This window comes from Ranitomeya imitator, chromosome 6 (genome assembly GCF_032444005.1).
Source record: "Ranitomeya imitator isolate aRanImi1 chromosome 6, aRanImi1.pri, whole genome shotgun sequence".
Taxonomy (NCBI): domain Eukaryota; kingdom Metazoa; phylum Chordata; class Amphibia; order Anura; family Dendrobatidae; genus Ranitomeya; species Ranitomeya imitator.
The window spans coordinates 573,514,290-573,532,345 of NC_091287.1; the positions used below are offsets into that span (position 1 = coordinate 573,514,290).

An 18,056-nucleotide genomic window follows, 5' to 3' on the forward strand; every position below is an offset into this window, starting at 1 on the left:
AGGGTACTGGAGTGGGGCGAGACAGCAGGGTACCAAAGAGGGATGAGTGGGGCGAGACGACAGAGTACCGGAAATGGACGAGCGGGGTGAGATGGCAGGGTGCTGGAGTCAGGGACGCCGAGCGATACGGCAGGGTGCTGGAGTCAGAGACGCCGAGCGATACGGCAGGGTGCTGGAGTCAGGGACGCCGAGCGATACGGCAGGGTGCTGGAGTCAGGGACGCCGAGCGATACGGCAGGGTGCTGGAGTCAGGGACGCCGAGCGATACGGCAGGGTGCTGGAGTCAGGGACGCCGAGCGATACGGCAGGGTGCTGGAGTCAGGGACGCCGAGCGATACGGCAGGGTGCTGGAGTCAGGGACGCTGAGCAATACAGCAGGGTGCTGGAGTCAGGGACAAGCGGGGCGAGACGACAGGGTGCTGGAGTCAGGGATGCCGAGCAATATGGCAGGGTGCTGGAGTCAGGGATGCCGAGCGATACGGCAGGGTGCTGGAGTCAGGGACGCCGAGCGATACAGCAGGGTGCTGGAGTCAGGGACGCCGAGCGATACAGCAGGGTGCTGGAGTCAGGGATTCCGAGCGATACGGCAGGGTGCTGGAGTCAGGGACGCCGAGCGATACGGCAGGGTGGAGTCAGGGACGCCGAGCGATACGGCAGGGTGCTGGAGTCAGGGACGCCGGGGCGATACAGCAGGGTGCTGGAGTCAGGGACGCCGAGCGATACAGCAGGGTGCTGGAGTCAGGGACGCCGAGCGATACAGCAGGGTGCTGGAGTCAGGGACGCCGAGCGATACGGCAGGGTGCTGAAGTCAGGGACGCCGAGCGATACGGCAGGGTGCTGGAGTCAGGGACGCCGAGCGATACGGCAGGGTGCTGAAGTCAGGGACGCCGAGCGATACGGCAGGGTGCTGGAGTGACGCCCGCTGGGTGCTGAGGCCTCGTAGAGCAGCTCTGGGTGTGACCAGGATTTACAAGGAGAGTATTTATGAATGGAATTTAAGAGGATTTGCAGACTGTCGGTTCCACTCCTGACACATAACTTGTATAAATATATATACAGCCGCAGCGACTCCACCCAAAACACACAGCCCCAAACCAATAACCTTCCCACTATGGACGCTGACCAGAAGGCCCAGGCGTCCTCCAGGGGCCGAGCGTCGGGGGCCAGCATCACCTGATGTGGAATATTGCAGCACATACAGAGAGGCCTCTGCTGGCGGCAGCTCAGGACGCCCCGGGGCGTCTCATACAACCAGGTGTATCACCTTCAGAGATTGACCGCCGGCGGAGCCCACCCTGCACCACCGCTATGTCAGGAATGACAGGCAGCCTTCACAACCAGGCGACTGCAGCGGAAAACCCGGAACAGGCAACGGCTCATGGGAGGAAAGAAGACGATCTCACCGATTCCACCGTCTGGGACACCGCGTGTGAGGAGACACCCTGGTCCTACGTCACTTCCTCACTGCTCGGAATAGCCTGATGACTCTCCAAAAGGTGTGGTACTACAACGCTCAGAAATCCTTGAGCAGACTACGGGGACGGCGTAGATTAGTCATTGTGCACTCCTAGCACCAAACTCCTAATCACTGAGGTGCGTCTATGGGAATCGGTTCATTCTGGAGGACCGAGATCCACCACTAGGTCACACGATCCACAATTCTTGGTTCTGGAGGTCATTTGGCTTCTTCCAATGATTATCGGGGCCCCGGCGGCAATCACCAGCTCCACATACGGCGACTGCGGGGACTTCAGGCCACTGCATTAACCAGGAGTTTTCATCTTCATGAAGTCATTGACGCATTTGAGGAGCGGAAACCTGGGGAACATCCGCGCACCAAACACGCAGGACCATGATGGTCGGTGGACACCTTTGGACATCTGGGACCTCTCGCTGATGGCCAGTGGGCTCTCATCAGATAAAGGGCAATGACTTTACAGACTTTGTTTCAAGACACAACTGCAAATATGGTGGAGCTCAATGACCCCGAGAAGAGGAAAATCTGAAAACACAAGGACAACGCTGAACGCAAACACGAAGATCTGGGACCAGATCATAAACCTCTACAACGCCCCGCAAGCTTTATTCTAGGAAACACAACTATCAGCAAGACGAGCACAACCACAAGAGAAATGGTGGATCCCGGGAAGGCAGAAGGTGACATCCTGGCATGTTGTGTCACTATCTGACGTCCATAGGCCCGGGCCTCCTCACTGGATGAGGAATGATGGCTGATTGAAATCTCAGTCCCCTCCCCGCTGTCACCCACCGATCCAGATCTGGCCTCATAATGGAGGCACTCACCACAGAATGCCAGGAATGAGCCGGAGAATTTGGAAATTGTAAAACCACATTTTAAATAGATTTGTGAATGAAGTGCCTATCCCCCAGCACGCGACCGCACCCCAAGGCATGACCCCCCCCCTCAATGCACAAATCCCAGCCCAGCACCCTAAGACATGACTCCCCCCCAATGCACGAATCCCCGCCCAGCACCCCAAGACATGACTCCCCCCCAATGCATGAATCCTTCCCCAGCACCCCAAGACATGACTCCTCCCCCCAATGCACGAATCCCTCCCCAGCACCCCAAGACATGACTCCCCCCCAATGCACGAATCCCCGCCCAGCACCCCAAGACATGACTCCCCCCCAATGCACGAATCCCCGCCCAGCACCCCAAGACATGACTCCCCCCCAATGCATGAATCCTTCCCCAGCACCCCAAGACATGACTCCCCCCAATGCACAAATCCCTCCCCAGCACCCCAAGACATGACTCGCCCCAATGCACAAATCCCTCCCCAGCACCCCAAGACATGACTCGCCCCAATGCACAAATCCCTCCCCAGCACCCCAAGACATGACTCGCCTCAATGCACAAATCCCTCCCCAGCACCCCAAGACATGACTCCCCCCAATGCACGAATCCCAGCCCAGCACCCCAAGACATGACTCCCCCCCAATGCATGAATCCTTCCCCAGCACCCCAAGACATGACTCCCCCCCAATGCACGAATCCCTCCCCAGCACCCCAAGACATGACTCCCCCCCCAATGCACGAATCCCCGCCCAGCACCCCAAGACATGACTCCCCCCCAATGCATGAATCCTTCCCCAGCACCCCAAGACATGACTCCTCCCCCCAATGCACGAATCCCTCCCCAGCACCCCAAGACATGACTCCCCCCAATGCACGAATCCCAGCCCAGCACCCCAAGACATGACTCCCCCCCAATGCATGAATCCTTCCCCAGCACCCCAAGACATGACTCCCCCCCAATGCACGAATCCCTCCCCAGCACCCCAAGACATGACTCCCCCCCCAATGCACGAATCCCCGCCCAGCACCCCAAGACATGACTCCCCCCCAATGCATGAATCCTTCCCCAGCACCCCAAGACATGACTCCCCCCAATGCACGAATCCCAGCCCAGCACCCCAAGACATGACTCCCCCCCAATGCACGAATCCCTCCCCAGCACCCCAAGACATGACTCCCCCCCCCCCCCCCCCCAATGCACGAATCCCTCCCAGCCCCCCAACATTTATCTCCCTTATGGAGGGGACATCTCTCATGTGAACGCTGCACCATTTCCCACATTTCCTCCCTCAGAGGGTTGTAGTAGACTAACGATGGTGGAACAGTTTTCTGACAATGTCAGTCCCAGCACTGATAACGAGAACCTACAGCACTGTGCTCGGCGCCGGCAGCCATTCTGCTACCATACTTCATAACCATAAATCATCTCCATCTATTAAAGACCAGTGTGAGCACGAAGCTCCGGCCTCTGGCTGACAACCATGGCTGCAAGCCCGACTACTCAGCACACTGGGCCGAGGTCTCAAACTGCATTCCTCAAGGGCCGCAAACAGGTCACGTTTTCAGGATTTCCATGTACTGCACAGATGATAATTTAATCACCTACACACATAATGATTCCAGCACCTTGTGCAATGCTAAGGAAATCCTGAAAACACAAATGGTTTGAGGCCCTCGAGGAATGCAGTTGGACACCCCTGGTGTAGGGGAACTGTGGGGGCATCATACTGTGTAAAGTAAACTCTTAGGGCATCATACTGTGAAGGGTAACTGTGAGGACATCATACTCTGTAAGGGAACTGTGAGGACATCATACTCTGTAAGGGAACTGTGGGGGCATCATACTCTGTAAGGGAACTGTGAGGACATCATACTCTGTAAGGGAACTGTGAGGACATCATACTCTGTGAGGGAACTGTGAGGACATCATACTCTGTAAAGCAACTGTGAGGACATCATACTCTGTAAAGGAACTGTGAGGACATCATACTCTGTAAGGGAACTGTGAGGACATCATACTCTGTAAGGGAACTGTGAGGACATCATACTCTGTAAGGGAACTGTGGGGGCATCATACTGTGAAGGGGAACTGTGAGGACATCATACTCTGTAAGGGAACTGTGAGGACATCATACTCTGTAAGGGAACTGTGGGGGCATCATACTGTGAAGGGGAACTGTGAGGACATCATACTCTGTAAGGGAACTGTGAGGACATCATACTCTGTAAAGCAACTGTGAGGACATCATACTCTGTAAAGGAACTGTGAGGACATCATACTCTGTAAGGGAACTGTGAGGACATCATACTCTGTAAGGGAACTGTGAGGACATCATACTCTGTAAGGGAACTGTGGGGGCATCATACTGTGAAGGGGAACTGTGAGGACATCATACTCTGTAAGGGAACTGTGAGGACATCATACTCTGTAAGGGAACTGTGGGGGCATCATACTGTGAAGGGGAACTGTGAGGACATCATACTCTGTAAGGGAACTGTGAGGACATCATACTCTGTAAAGCAACTGTGAGGACATCATACTCTGTAAAGGAACTGTGAGGACATCATACTCTGTAAGGGAACTGTGAGGACATCATACTCTGTAAGGGAACTGTGAGGACATCATACTCTGTAAGGGAACTGTGGGGGCATCATACTGTGAAGGGGAACTGTGAGGACATCATACTCTGTAAGGGAACTGTGAGGACATCATACTCTGTAAGGGAACTGTGGGGGCATCATACTGTGAAGGGGAACTGTGAGGACATCATACTCTGTAAGGGAACTGTGGGGGCATCATACTGTGTAAAGTAAACTCTTAGGGCATCATACTGTGAAGGGGAACTGTGAGGACATCATACTCTGTGAGGGAACTGTGAGGACATCATACTCTGTAAGGGAACTGTGAGGACATCATACTCTGTAAGGGAACTGTGGGGGCATCATACTGTGAAGGGGAACTGTGAGGACATCATACTCTGTAAGGGAACTGTGGGGGCATCATACTGTGTAAAGTAAACTCTTAGGGCATCATACTGTGAAGGGGAACTGTGAGGACATCATACTCTGTGAGGGAACTGTGAGGACATCATACTCTGTGAGGGAACTGTGAGGACATCATACTCTGTAAGGGAACTGTGAGGACATCATACTCTGTAAGGGAACTGTGAGGACATCATACTCTGTAAGGGAACTGTGGGGGCATCATACTGTGAAGGGGAACTGTGAGGACATCATACTCTGTAAGGGAACTGTGGGGGCATCATACTGTGTAAAGTAAACTCTTAGGGCATCATACTGTGAAGGGGAACTGTGAGGACATCATACTCTGTGAGGGAACTGTGAGGACATCATACTCTGTAAGGGAACTGTGAGGACATCATACTCTGTAAGGGAACTGTGGGGGCATCATACTCTGTAAGGGAACTGTGAGGACATCATACTCTGTAAGGGAACTGTGAGGACATCATACTCTGTGAGGGAACTGTGAGGACATCATACTCTGTAAAGCAACTGTGAGGACATCATACTCTGTAAAGGAACTGTGAGGACATCATACTCTGTAAGGGAACTGTGAGGACATCATACTCTGTAAGGGAACTGTGAGGACATCATACTCTGTAAGGGAACTGTGGGGGCATCATACTGTGAAGGGGAACTGTGAGGACATCATACTCTGTAAGGGAACTGTGAGGACATCATACTCTGTAAGGGAACTGTGAGGACATCATACTCTGTAAGGGAACTGTGAGGACATCATACTCTGTAAGGGAACTGTGAGGACATCATACTCTGTAAGGGAACTGTGGGGGCATCATACTGTGAAGGGGAACTGTGAGGACATCATACTCTGTAAGGGAACTGTGGGGGCATCATACTGTGTAAAGTAAACTCTTAGGGCATCATACTGTGAAGGGGAACTGTGAGGACATCATACTCTGTGAGGGAACTGTGAGGACATCATACTCTGTAAGGGAACTGTGAGGACATCATACTCTGTAAGGGAACTGTGGGGGCATCATACTCTGTAAGGGAACTGTGAGGACATCATACTCTGTAAGGGAACTGTGAGGACATCATACTCTGTGAGGGAACTGTGAGGACATCATACTCTGTAAAGCAACTGTGAGGACATCATACTCTGTAAAGGAACTGTGAGGACATCATACTCTGTAAGGGAACTGTGAGGACATCATACTCTGTAAGGGAACTGTGAGGACATCATACTCTGTAAGGGAACTGTGGGGGCATCATACTGTGAAGGGGAACTGTGAGGACATCATACTCTGTAAGGGAACTGTGAGGACATCATACTCTGTAAGGGAACTGTGAGGACATCATACTCTGTAAGGGAACTGTGGGGGCATCATACTGTGTAAAGTAAACTCTTAGGGCATCATACTGTGAAGGGGAACTGTGAGGACATCATACTCTGTGAGGGAACTGTGAGGACATCATACTCTGTAAGGGAACTGTGAGGACATCATACTCTGTAAGGGAACTGTGGGGGCATCATACTGTGAAGGGGAACTGTGAGGACATCATACTCTGTAAGGGAACTGTGGGGGCATCATACTGTGTAAAGTAAACTCTTAGGGCATCATACTGTGAAGGGGAACTGTGAGGACATCATACTCTGTAAGGGAACTGTGAGGACATCATACTCTGTGAGGGAACTGTGAGGACATCATACTCTGTAAGGGAACTGTGGGGGCATCATACTCTGTAAGGGAACTGTGGGGGCATCATACTCTGTAAGGGAACTGTGGGGGCATCATACTCTGTAAGGGAACTGTGGGGGCATCATACTCTGTAAGGGAACTGTGAGGACATCATACTCTGAGGGAACTGTGAGGACATCATACTCTGTAAGGGAACTGTGAGGACATCATACTCTGTAAGGGAACTGTGAGGACATCATACTCTGTAAGGGAACTGTGGGGGCATCATACTCTGTAAGGGAACTGTGGGGGCATCATACTCTGTAAGGGAACTGTGAGGACATCATACTCTGTGAGGGAACTGTGAGGACATCATACTCTGTAAGGGAACTGTGAGGACATCATACTCTGTAAGGGAACTGTGGGGGCATCATACTCCGTAAGGGAACTGTGGGGGCATCATACTCTGTAAGGGAACTGTGAGGACATCATACTCTGTGAGGGAACTGTGAGGACATCATACTCTGTGAGGGAACTGTGGGGGCATCATACTCTGTAAGGGAACTGTGAGGACATGATACTCTGTAAGGGAACTGTGGGGGCATCATACTGTGAAGGGAAACTGTGAGGACGTCATACTCTGTAAGGGAACTGTGGAAGCATCATACTTCATACATACATCATCAAGTATGTACACACTTCATACATACATCAAAAAGGGCTCTAAAAGTGAACCTGGAAATTATAGGCCAGTAAGTCTAACCTCTATTGTTGGTAAAATATTTGAAGGGTTTCTGAGGGATGTTATTCTGGATTATCTCAATGAGAATAACTGTTTAACTCCATATCAGCATGGGTTTATGAGAAATCGCTCCTGTCAAACCAATCTAATCAGTTTTTATGAAGAGGTAAGCTATAGGCTGGACCACGGTGAGTCATTGGACGTGGTATATCTCGATTTTTCCAAAGCGTTTGATACCGTGCCGCACAAGAGGTTGGTACACAAAATGAGAATGCTTGGTCTGGGGGAAAATGTGTGTAAATGGGTTAGTAACTGGCTTCGTGATAGAAAGCAGAGGGTGGTTATAAATGGTATAGTCTCTAACTGGGTCGCTGTGACCAGTGGGGTACCGCAGGGGTCAGTATTGGGACCTGTTCTCTTCAACATATTCATTAATGATCTGGTAGAAGGTTTACACAGTAAAATATCGATATTTGCAGATGATACAAAACTATGTAAAGCAGTTAATACAAGAGAAGATAGTATTCTGCTACAGATGGATCTGGATAAGTTGGAAACTTGGGCTGAAAGGTGGCAGATGAGGTTTAACAATGATAAATGTAAGGTTATACACATGGGAAGAGGGAATCAATATCACCATTACACACTGAACGGGAAACCACTGGGTAAATCTGACAGGGAGAAGGACTTGGGGATCCTAGTTAATAATAAACTTACCTGGAGCAGCCAGTGCCAGGCAGCAGCTGCCAAGGCAAACAGGATCATGGGGTGCATTAAAAGAGGTCTGGATACACATGATGAGACCATTATACTGCCTCTGTACAAATCCCTAGTTAGACCGCACATGGAGTACTGTGTCCAGTTTTGGGCACCGGTGCTCAGGAAGGATATAATGGAACTAGAGAGAGTACAAAGGAGGGCAACAAAATTAATAAAGGGGATGGGAGAACTACAATACCCAGATAGATTAGCGAAATTAGGATTATTTAGTCTAGAAAAAAGACGACTGAGGGGCGATCTAATAACCATGTATAAGTATATAAGGGGACAATACAAATATCTCGCTGAGGATCTGTTTATACCAAGGAAGGTGACGGGCACAAGGGGGCATTCTTTGCGTCTGGAGGAGAGAAGGTTTTTCCACCAACATAGAAGAGGATTCTTTACTGTTAGGGCAGTGAGAATCTGGAATTGCTTGCCTGAGGAGGTGGTGATGGCGAACTCAGTCGAGGGGTTCAAGAGAGGCCTGGATGTCTTCCTGGAGCAGAACAATATTGTATCATACAATTATTAGGTTCTGTAGAAGGACGTAGATCTGGGGATTTATTATGATGGAATATAGGCTGAACTGGATGGACAAATGTCTTTTTTCGGCCTTACTAACTATGTTACTATGTTACTATACTGTGTTGGGGGCACTGTGGGGGGCACCATGGGGGCATTACACTGTGGGACCAGTAATGGCCATCACTAGCAGAGTCTTTCCGTGGCTGTGGCTCAGGCTGTGTGCACACAGTTATATTGGAGGAGCCAAATACGACGACTTTTCTCATGGAAACCTCTTCAGGAAATGTTTTTTCTTGGAGGAGTTTTTGGAGTATTTTTTCCTGGAGCGTTTTTTGCAGACATTTCGCGGGGCAGTGATACGGTTGCAGCGGTTTCCACCAGTTGGGACCTTCTTTCTCTATTTCCCACCTGGCGTTTTTCAAAACCTGATGCAGAAAAAAATGCGCCAAATACTGAACATGTGAACGGGAAAATGGTTTTACAATAGAAATGAAGAGGAAAAACCTTTTCTGGGGGAGATTTTTCAGGCGGTTTTTGAAGCGGATCTGCTCCAAAGACTCCTCAAAAAACTCAGTGCTCACGTATAATGGTCCACGGTGGATTTTTCCGCAACGGATTTGATAAATCTGCAGGGCACAAACGATGAGTTTTTGCTGCAGATTTACCGTGGATTTCACTGCTGTTTTACAACTGCGGTTTTCCATAGGAGCAGCTGTAAAACCGCTGCGGAATCCGCAGAAAGAAGAGACATGCTGCGCAATGTAAACCGCTGCGTTTCCGCATCTTTTTTTCCGCATGTGTACAGCGTTTTTTGTTTCCCATAGGTTTACATTGTAATGTAAACTCATGGGAAACTGCTGCGGACCCGCATCGTGTGCACATACCCTTAGGCTATGTGCACACGTAAGAAAAGAGGTGCAGAATTTTCTGCACAAAATCCGCAGCTCCTGGCAGAATCTGCAGCCGCGGATTTGCTGCAGTTTTTATGCGGAATTGATGCGGATTTTGTGCGGTTTTTGCTACTGTGGAATTTTAACATGGAGGGTGCAGAAATGCTGCAGATCCGCACAAAAGAAGTGACATGCACTTCTTTGAAATCTGCAGCAATTCCGCACTGATTTTTCCGCACAGGTATTTTTTTTTACCCCATTGATTTACATTGTACTGTACATCACAGTGCGGATCTGCAGCAAATCCACATGGTGTGCACACGGCCTGACTGCCACAACGAACGCCCCCAAGTGTGAGAGAGGGGAACACATCCATGTCTGCAGCGGGAGGAGCGAGCGCGACCAGAGAGCGGCCACCTGCGGCCATATCAAGGAGGAGGCCGAGACGCCCTGAACTTTACCCCACAGCGTTATCAACCAGCGAAACGGCACGTCAGGTGCAGAGTCACCTCCTACCCCACCTGCAGTGCCAGTCCTCAGCTACACCAGTCACCTCCAGAGCTGCACTCACTATTCTGCTGTTACATCATGTCTTATCCTCCAGTCACCTCCAGAGCTGCACTCACTATTCTGCTGTTACATCGTGTCTTATCATCCAGTCACCTCCAGAGCTGCACTCACTATTCTGCTGTTACATCCTCCAGTCACCTCCAGAGCTGCACTCACTATTCTGCTATTATATCCTCCAGTCACCCCCAGAGCTGCACTCACTATTCTGCTGTTACATCCTCCAGTCACCTCCAGAGCTGCACTCACCATTCTGCTCACTGACAAGACTTTTGCATCGGCTCAGACCTCTCCTTGTCCTACCTAGACAACTGTTCTCTGTTATCAGCCACCGCGGGGTGGGAGCTGTATACACTTTTCTTGCAGTCTGGACCCTCGATGATTTCATATACTGCAGCCAGGGTGGGGGGACACATATAATGGGGGGGTCCAAAGCCAAAATCTGTATATTGGTGACTACATCAACAGGAAGGAGGAGAACAATGCTCGGGATTCAGGAGAGCGGAGCGCCCGGGGAATGATCTGTGGACGGGCAGAATTAGAGGAGGACATTTGTGGTGAGGCCGGGGGCTGCACGGTGTCGGCCCCCCAGCACGGATGAGGAAATACCGCGCAGCCTCATTCACACAGCACTGATCAGTCTCATACGCAAAAAAAACGCTCCGAGTTTCATTCACGGTTTTGTTGTTGTTTTATCATTTTTTTTTTTAGGAGCAAAAGAAACCTGATGGCGGATTCTCCAGCTTCTCCTCCCAGAGCCACAAGAACAGAGAGCGCCCGGTGCCACAGAGAGAGCGGTGTCCGAGCCGCGCGTGACGCGCACAGTCGCTCCGCAAACATCCACAGACCCGTGAACAATGGGAAAAGCTCCATGAGAACCGCGGCTACAAGGAAACCCAGGTCTGAACGAGGACGGAATGTTCCATGGTTTACCCATTACCAAAAGGCGGAGCGGACGCCATCTACTGAGCGGACGTCATCTACCGAGCGGACGTCGTCTACCGAGCGGACGGCGTCTACCGAGCGGACTCCGTCTACCGAGCGGACGGCGTCTACCGAGCGGACGGCGTCTACCGAGCGGACTCCTTCTACCGAGCGGACGTCGTCTACCGAGCGGACGGCGTCTACCGAGCGGACGGCGTCTACCGAGCGGACTCCGTCTACCGAGCGGACTCCGTCTACCGAGCGGACTCCGTCTACCGAGCGGACGCCGTCTACCGAGCGGACGGCGTCTACCGAGCGGACGGCGTCTACCGAGCGGACGGCGTCTACCGAGCGGACGGCGTCTACCGAGCGGACGTCGTCTACCGAGCGGACGGCGTCTACCGAGCGGACGGCGTCTACCGAGCGGACGGCGTCTACCGAGCGGACGGCGTCTACCGAGCGGACGTCGTCTACCGAGCGGACGGCGTCTACCGAGCGGACTCCGTCTACCGAGCGGACTCCGTCTACCGAGCGGACTCCGTCTACCGAGCGGACTCCGTCTACCGAGCGGACGCCGTCTACCGAGCGGACGGCGTCTACCGAGCGGACGGCGTCTACCGAGCGGACGGCGTCTACCGAGCTGACGGCGTCTACCGAGCGGACGGCGTCTACCGAGCGGACGGCGTCTACTGAGCGGACGCCGTCTACTGAGCGGACGCCGTCTACCGAGCGGACGGCGTCTACCGAGCGGACGGCGTCTACCGAGCGGACGGCGTCTACCGAGCGGACGGCGTCTACCGAGCGGACGGCGTCTACCGAGCGGACTCCGTCTACCGAGCGGACTCCGTCTACCGAGCGGACTCCGTCTACTGAGCGGACTCCGTCTACTGAGCGGACTCCGTCTACCGAGCGGACGCCGTCTACTGAGCGGACGCCGACTACTGAGCGGACGCAGTCTACTGAGCGGACGCCGTCTACTGAGCGGACGCCGACTACTGAGCGGACGCCGTCTACTGACCGGACGCCGTGTACTGAGCGGACGCCGTCTACTGAGCGGACGCCGTCTACTGAGCGGACGCCGACTACTGAGCGGACGCCCTTCTGTGTCTGGTGATGTTACATAGGACTGCAGGTGGCATCTCCTATATTATCTGAACTCCGAGAGCTATCACTGTGCTATCTGTGGTTTTACATAGGACTGCAGGTGACATCTACTACATTATCTGTACTCAGAGAGTTATCACTGTGTTATCTGTGATGTTACATAGGACTGCAGGTAACATCTACTACATTATCTGTACTCAGAGTTATCACTGTGTTATCTGTGGTGTTACATAGGACTGCAGGTGACATCTCCTACATTATCTGTACTCAGAGAGATATCACTGTGTTATCTGTGGTGTTACATAGGACTGCAGGTGACATCTCCTACATTATCTGTACTCAGAGAGATATCACTGTGTTATCTGTGATGTTACATAGGACTGCAGGTGACATCTACTACACTATCTGTACTCAGAGAGTTATCACTGTGTTATCTGTGGTGTTACATAGGACTGCAGGTGACATCTACTACATTATCTGTACTCAGAGAGTGATCACTGTGTTATCTGTGGTGTTACATAGGACTGCATGTGACATATACTACATTATCTGTACTCAGAGAGCTATCACTGTGTTATCTGTGGTGTTACATAGGACTGAAGGTGACATTCACTACATTATCTGTACTCAGAGAGTTATCACTGTGTTATCTGTGGTGTTACATAGGACTGCAGGTGACATCTACTACATTATCTGTACTCAGAGAGTTATCACTGTGTTATCTGTGGTGTTACATAGGACTGCAGGTGACATCTACTACATTATCTGTACTCAGAGAGTTATCACTGTGTTATCTGTGGTGTTACATAGGACTGCAGGTGACATCTACTGCATTATCTGTACTCAGAGAGGTATCACTGTGTTATCTGTGGTGTTACATAGGACTGCAGGTGACATCTACTACATTATCTGTATATAGAGAGATATCACTGTGTTATCTGTGGTGTTACATAGGACTGCAGGTGACATCTGCTACATTATCTGTACTCAGAGAGTTATCACTGTGTTATCTGTGGTGTTACATAGGACTGCAGGTGACATCTACTACATTATCTGTACTCAGAGTTATCACTGTGTTATCTGTGGTGTTACATAGGACTGCAGGTGACATCTACTACATTATCTGTACTCAGAGTTATCACTGTGTTATCTGTGGTGTTACATAGGACTGCAGGTGACATCTACTGCATTATCTGTACTCAGAGAGGTATCACTGTGTTATCTGTGGTGTTACATAGGACTGCAGGTGACATCTACTGCATTATCTGTACTCAGAGAGGTATCACTGTGTTATCTGTGGTGTTACATAGGACTGCAGGTGACATCTACTACATTATCTGTACTCAGAGAGATATCACTGTGTGATCTGTGGTGTTACATAGGACTGCAGGTGACATCTACTACATTATCTGTACTCAGAGAGTTATCACTGTGTTATCTGTGGTGTTACATAGGACTGCAGGTGACATCTACTACATTATCTGTACTCAGAGAGTTATCACTGTGTTATCTGTGGTGTTACATAGGACTGCATGTGACATCTACTGCATTATCTGTACTCAGAGAGTGATCACTGTGTTATCTGTGGTGTTACATAGGACTGCATGTGACATCTACTGCATTATCTGTACTCAGAGAGTGATCACTGTGTTATCTGTGGTGTTACATAGGACTGCAGGTGATATCTACTACATTATCTGTACTCAGAGAGTTATCACTGTGTTATCTGTGGTGTTACATAGGACTGCAGGTGACATCTACTACATTATCTGTACTCAGAGAGTTATCACTGTGTTATCTGTGGTGTTACATAGGACTGCATGTGACATCTACTGCATTATCTGTACTCAGAGAGTGATCACTGTGTTATCTGTGGTGTTACATAGGACTGCATGTGACATCTACTGCATTATCTGTACTCAGAGAGTTATCACTGTGTTATCTGTGGTGTTACATAGGACTGCAGGTGACATCTACTGCATTATCTGTACTCAGAGAGGTATCACTGTGTTATCTGTGGTGTTACATAGGACTGCAGGTGACATCTACTACATTATCTGTACTCAGAGAGTTATCACTGTGTTATCTGTGGTGTTACATAGGACTGCATGTGACATCTACTGCATTATCTGTACTCAGAGAGTGATCACTGTGTTATCTGTGGTGTTACATAGGACTGCATGTGACATCTACTGCATTATCTGTACTCAGAGAGTTATCACTGTGTTATCTGTGGTGTTACATAGGACTGCAGGTGACATCTACTGCATTATCTGTACTCAGAGAGGTATCACTGTGTTATCTGTGGTGTTACATAGGACTGCAGGTGACATCTACTAGCCGCTGTCGGTGTGTGCGGAGCCGCCCGGTGCTCGTACCTGTCTCTGCCTGTCATCGCCGCATACCTCTCTGACAACCTGCCTCTACCTGAGCGCGTCTCCCGGACAGTAATTACCCCCCGGCCGGTAACCCCTTCACTGCCGGCAGCTCTGCAGACACCTGACGATGTGCACATTGCAGAGCCGCGGTGCTGCGTACATTAGGCCGCGTCCCAGAAATCTGCAGCAGAATCCTCATAGAATCGCACGGGAAAACGCATGTAATCTGCACAGGACTGCATCAAGAACGTGTAATCAACGCAGAATACCGAAGAATCAGAAACGATCCGAGTAATAAGATCGGGGGCTTCGTAGACCTCTTACCTCACACAATATGTAATCATGCGGTTTGGGGCTTTTCTGGATCTTCTCTTAGGAGCAAATTGTGTTTTCTGTTCATTTTAAGACAAATTTTAATGGTTATTTAATAAAGAATATATAAAAACACCAGTAACTTCATTTACCTAATAATATGGAAATAATATGCAATCTCTCCAAATCCTCATTGTGGGAATGCAGCCCAATAGGCAGCGGCCAATCATCTGCCCCTGTGCGGGGGTCCTGGGGGGTGGGACAGCCTCCGAGGATGATGGATCTGGAGAGGAGTCATCACCTGGACCCTCCGACCATCATCTGCCATTAGGAGCAGTACAAAGTGAGACTGATGATACATGTTACATCCACATGATGCCTGCGGAGCTTCACTCCGACCCTCGAGCAGTCTGCTGCCATCTCTTTCCAGATAAGTGACGGACACAACAGTCCCCATGATGGAAAATACAATTCCTCAGATCAGGCCACTCCACCTTACATGGGAACTAACTAAAACGCACCAGGGGGCGCTGCCGCGTGCCGGGGGGACACTGCCCCAGAGCTGCCCCAGGCCAGAGGGACGCTGCCCCAGAGCTGCCGCAGGCCAGAGGGACGCTGCCACAGGCCAGAGGGACGCTGCCACAGAGCTGCCGCAGGCCAGAGGGACGCTGCCCCAGAGCTGCCGCAGGCCAGAGGGACGCTGCCCCAGAGCTGCCGCAGGCCAGGAGGACGTTGCCCCAGAGCTGCCGCAGGCCAGGAGGACGGTGCCCCAGAGCTGCCGCAGGCCAGGAAGACGCAGCCCCAGAGCTGCCGCAGGCCAGAGGGACGGTGCCCCAGAGCTGCCGCAGGCCAGGAGGACGGTGCCCCAGAGCTGCCGCAGGCCAGGAAGACGCAGCCCCAGAGCTGCCGCAGGCCAGGACGACGCTGCCCCAGAGCTGCCGCAGGCCAGGAAGACGCAGCCCCAGAGCTGCCACAGGCCAGGAGGACGCTGCCCCAGAGCTGCCACAGGCCAGGAGGACGTTGCCCCAGAGCTGCCGCAGGCCAGGAGGACGGTGCCCCAGAGTTGCCACAGGCCAGGAGGACGCTGCCCCAGAGCTGCCGCAGGCCAGGAGGACGGTGCCCCAGAGCTGCCGCAGGCCAGGAAGACGCAGCCCCAGAGCTGCCGCAGGCCAGGAGGACGCTGCCCCAGAGCTGCCGCAGGCCAGAAGGACGCTGCCCCAGAGCTGCCGCAGGCCAGGAAGACGCAGCCCCAGAGCTGCCGCAGGCCAGGAGGACGCTGCCCCAGAGCTGCCGCAGGCCAGAAGGACGCTGCCCCAGAGCTGCCGCAGGCCAGAAGGACATTGCCCCAGAGCTGCCGCAGGCCAGGAGGACGGTGCCCCAGAGTTGCCACAGGCCAGGAGGACGCTGCCCCAGAGCTGCCGCAGGCCAGGAGGACGGTGCCCCAGAGCTGCCGCAGGCCAGGAAGACGCAGCCCCAGAGCTGCCGCAGGCCAGGACGACGCTGCCCCAGAGCTGCCGCAGGCCAGGAAGACGCAGCCCCAGAGCTGCCGCAGGCCAGGAAGACGCAGCCCCAGAGCTGCCGCAGGCCAGGACGACGCTGCCCCAGAGCTGCCACAGGCCAGGAGGACGTTGCCCCAGAGCTGCCACAGGCCAGGAGGACGGTGCCCCAGAGCTGCCGCAGGCCAGGAGGACGCTGCCCCAGAGCTGCCACAGGCCAGGAGGACGGTGCCCCAGAGCTGCCGCAGGCCAGGAGGACATTGCCCCAGAGCTGCCGCAGGCCAGGAGGACGTTGCCCCAGAGCTGCCGCAGGCCAGGAGGACATTGCCCCAGAGCTGCCAAAGGCCAGAGCGACGCTGCCCTAGAGCTGATGACACCGTACACAGGGGGACGCTGCCCCAGAGCCGCTGACACCGTGCACAGGGGGACCCCACAGTACACTGAGGGGCAGTTTCCAAGACAAGCAGCATAAAGGGGACCCACCACAAGACCAGTCATTCTAGACTCGGACCTGGTTGTCTGGACATTACTGATTCTTGTCAGTCACTTAGATCCTTGTGAGAAAGAGAATAGTGAGGAGGACGCCGACTACACTGGGATCAGGAAAACGCGCACTCAGTATACGCCATAAACAAGAGGAAAGAAGTCTGCAATATCATGGGATCATCCTGTAATGTAAGCTTTATTATAACGGGACAAACCAAGACAAAAATATTAACAACATATTAAAAAGCCAAAAGGCTCCATAGATATAAAATAGGACAAGAACCACATAACCCGGCCGCCTCCTGAGGACGACCACAGTGAACACAAAGCATCAATGTCCAACAATGAGAAGCAATAAGAGATCTCCTCTTCCCAGACGAAGGAACGATTGCCGACGACCAGAGGGAGGAATACACACAATCATCTGAGGCCGCATGATGGTCACTGCCACAAGACATGAGCTCAGGGTGGGACTACATACAAGAGGGACCTGTGGGGCGAAGAGAGACCCCGCGTATCGCCACCGGCCCAGGGGTAACGGGGTACGGCTTGTATGATATTACCCCCTCAGGTCGGCTTTATTGCTTCTCATTGTTTGGAGAAGACCCTTGGACCTGCGGTCGTCCTCCGGAGGCAGATCAGGTTATTATTTGCTTTTCCGCATACTGGCTTTTTAATATGTTTTGTAATATTTGTGTATTTATTTGACTGTTCACTTACTGATAACATGGCAGCCCCCATTGTCATATCGCTGCCCCCGATGGGGGTATATAGCGGCAGGGAAGCCATCGTACTACACCTCTCATCATTGTGAGGCAGCAGCACACCGAACATATGGTACAGTAGATACCAGCACCGGCTCCGTGGACCCAGCCCCCCGGGTCCT

General features: G+C 52.0%; 1 protein-coding gene across 1 annotated transcript in view; it reads right to left on the reverse strand.

Annotated features, from left to right (window-relative positions):
- Positions 1-18,056, reverse strand: part of FAM83H (family with sequence similarity 83 member H) — a 73,433-nt gene that overhangs the window by 30,170 nt on the left and 25,207 nt on the right. The gene's annotated exons all lie outside the window — the stretch shown is intronic.